General features: G+C 28.8%; 1 long non-coding RNA gene across 1 annotated transcript; it reads right to left on the reverse strand.

Moving 5' to 3' along the window:
- Window positions 1–2,700: 2,700 nt before the first annotated feature.
- LOC140877668 (uncharacterized) lies at window positions 2,701–3,301 on the reverse strand. Its single transcript, XR_012149297.1, has 3 exons — window positions 3,140–3,301; window positions 2,975–3,019; window positions 2,701–2,877 (listed from the first exon to the last, which is right to left on the reverse strand). It is a non-coding gene; the product is annotated as an uncharacterized lncRNA (long non-coding RNA).
- Window positions 3,302–3,685: the final 384 nt, after the last annotated feature.

Below are 3,685 nucleotides of genomic sequence, written 5' to 3' on the forward strand. Positions count from 1 at the left end.
GTGAGACCGTTAATTCGATTTTAAATCTAACTCATTCATTTTCTTTTCAGGAGTAGGTATTATACTAGATGTCAGTGGAAGAGAATATTTTTAAAAAAAAACATGGATTGTGTGGCTAAAGGTGGGTCTATTGTCATTTCAGGAACCTTTCCCTCATGAAGAAGGATATAAGTATCATAGGTAGGCTCATTATGTAACATTATTATTCCTTGTCTTTTTAGATGATTTATTTTAATATTTTTTGTTTAACTCATTATGAAGGTTTTTCAATTATATTAACAAACCTAGATGAGTTCATTCGAAAAATATTTTATGTTTGAAAAAAATATATATTTAAAACATATTGTCATCATTAATATTTATTTTGTAAAATTTTGATTTTTGTTAACAAATATTTATTTATTTTTACTAATTATACTTTAAATTTTTAAAATTAAACTTTCACATACAAGAATTTTTATTATGTGTTTAAATTTTAAAAAATAATATTAACATGGTATGTGTTGAATTCTTATAAAATATTTTTATTTAGGTAAACAATATTTTTATAAATATAACTGATAAAAAAATCATTTAGTCAAAAGTAATGCTAGAATGGGGGGATAGTTCCCAATTTGGTCCCTCATTTTAGACTTCATTCCTGATTTGGTCCTCCGTTCTTACATCGACCCAATTTAGTCAAAATGTATTTGTTGGGGTGCAATAATTTTTTCTGCTGATAGCTAGAGCGATCGAACCATGAAGTTTGGGCTTGTGTGTGATTTAAAAGATTTGAGTTGCACCATTACTATCAGCTATAGCTTTTGGTAAAACGACAAGCTCTCGGTCCTACAATTGCCATTTTGTTCAGAGCTAAGGTCATAAGTTCGATTATCATTGATTGCAAGGAGTGCAATTATTGATAGAGAGATTTTTGGGGTGCAATAATTGTATCTGCTGAGATCGAAGCATGACGCTGGGGTTGCTATGCAATTTAAAAGAGAGACCGAGTCATGACGCTTGGGCTGTTGTGCACTTTAAAAAAAAGTTTAAAAAAGAGATCGAGTCATGACGTTTGGGCTGCTGTGCAGTTTAAAAGATTTGAGTTGCACTATTATCATCAGCTATAGCTAGCTTTGGGTAAAGCGACAAGCGCTCAGTCCTACATGCTTCGTTGAAATAAATATTTGTACAAAAGATTTGATTAAAAATACGTGAAAATAATATAGGGACATTCAATGTTCTGAAAATTCACCGTGACATGTTGGGTTTAAAAAATTACATATTTTATTTTCCAATTCCTTTAACATTTTATTTTTGAAAATTGTATATAGTCTTAAGTGTGTATATATATTTTCATATTGCTTTTAATTAATAATTTATTTATTTTGATTTGCACACATATTCGAGAGAGAAAATTAACATTATATTTTGATTAATTATTTTATTTTGGATTTTTTTCTGCATATAGGATTCTGAAATCTCAAAACATAATGTAGATCATGTTTTGTTTTGTTTGATACGTTGCTTAAAAATATCAAATGACTGAATTCGTAAAACAAGTCAAATATGTTCATGATATAAAATCTTTCATAAGAGGAAGAATTTAATAGTTGTAAATGTGATAATCGAAAACCAAAATTGAAAATTTAGTTGACTACCGTAATCGATACAAACATTTAAGTGTATTATATATTACAATGGTCCTCATATTAAAATTTGAATTTTAATCAAAATTTGAGAAGTCTTGCATTAATGCACAGATTGTTATGTTGAAATTAAATATTAAAATTACTAATTATATAAATGTTTTAATTTTTTTTAAATTTGTTGATATAATATGATGAATATATTTACATTTATTAACACGGATTCTTATGTACTCATTTCACACGTTAGGTGTAGCTACGTTAGGTGTAGCTGGTGTATTCGGCGGCTCCCTATTCAGTGCTATGCATGGTTCCTTGGTAACTTCTAGTTTGATCAGGGAAACCACAGAAAAATGTGAGGTTGGTATTTGCTCAAATGAGGATAACAACCTCTGCGATCAAATTGATTTAATTTCTAGCAGAAGAATGATTACTAATAGAAAAAAAAATTGAAAAATATATTTAAAAAATAACATATTATTTTATATATTAAAATTTTATAAAAAAAATAATTTTTTTAATAAAAGTAAAATTCTTGTCATTACATTTTGATGAAAAAATGTAATTATTTTTTAGAATATGTGAAAAAATATGTTACGTTAAGATTCATGTTAGATAATAATAATAATAATAATAATAATAATAATAATAATAATAATAATAATATTAATAATAATAATAATTTTTAGTCTTAATTATCTATATATATATCCAACGCTAAATATTTTGGTGTACGTACTATATATTAACATTCTCTGGAGACTAGCTAGATTTCTCAATTCTCTCCATTATATTATATATTAGTAATTAACAGTCTGGAGAGAAATTACTAAGTGCAATTATATATATATAATTGTTTCCGGCCGATGAATGTCATAAAAGGAAATGCCCATGCCATCCATGGGGCCCACAAAATTAACCAATGAAAAAATGACACAACAACCCTCAATGCAGCACCTAGCTAGCTAGCTACCAGCATGCCAAAGTAGATTATGAATATATATTTATATATTGGTAATTGGATTTCTAAAATGCATTCGATCCATACCCACACGGGAAATTCTTAGCTGGCAGATGGACACTCAATGGTCATGAATCATGGCCATTGATTTGCCTTTGGTAGAACTTCCCACATACTGGGATCTCAAGGTGGCGTGTGAGTGTGATTGGCCAAACATATGGGTCCCACTGCTAGGGTTCATGGTCACCGTCTCCAATCAAGTTACAGATATGAGAGCATTCTCCCAAACTGCAAATTAATTATTATTTTTTATTTAATAGTTAATTACCTCAAGATTAAAGGATATATATATATATATATAGTTTAATTTATGCAAAATAATTACCAATATTTCCTGCTCCGAAATCCATCCTTGAAAACAACAAGAGGTCTGCACACAAAATTAAAGCAAACTAGCTAGCTAATTAACGTACGACAAAGAATTATATATAAAAAAGAAATTATTAAAAAAATATATATATATCTAATAATGAATGAATCTGCAGTATACCTTCTGATATTGAGAGGGCCTTCTCCAGGAGATCCAAAGCCACCCTGAATGCAAGTGCTGACGCATTTACTGGTGCAAGTCTCTGATTTCGTCGACTTGGGTCGTTGGATTCTGACTTGGGTCTTCTCGCTGCTGGATAAAGTTTGCGGCACATTCGATAGAGTCTCATCATGATCTCCAATTGCATTTGCAGCTGCAGATGACACCAATATTAATGCTACTGCAGCAGCATCAGCAATATTATAATTATAATTAATAATGGTGGCGCGTCGAGAAATAATATTTATGACGGGAAGATTAATCTTTGTGTGGCTTGCAGCTTTGCTACTTAGACATTATTTGGTTTGATGTATTATTAATTTATGTATAACTTATCCAATCAATTTCGCTTTATTTTCGTCATATTATTTATCTATTTATTAATTAATAATTTTACATCAATTAAATCAAATAAATTATAATCTATCCATCAAATCATGTATTAACTATTTTTTCTTATTTATTTGTAATTTACATTATATTACTTATCTATGGATTACTTATCCT

This window comes from Henckelia pumila, chromosome 2 (assembly GCF_033568475.1).
Source record: "Henckelia pumila isolate YLH828 chromosome 2, ASM3356847v2, whole genome shotgun sequence".
In the NCBI taxonomy this organism is placed as follows: Eukaryota; Viridiplantae; Streptophyta; class Magnoliopsida; order Lamiales; family Gesneriaceae; genus Henckelia; species Henckelia pumila.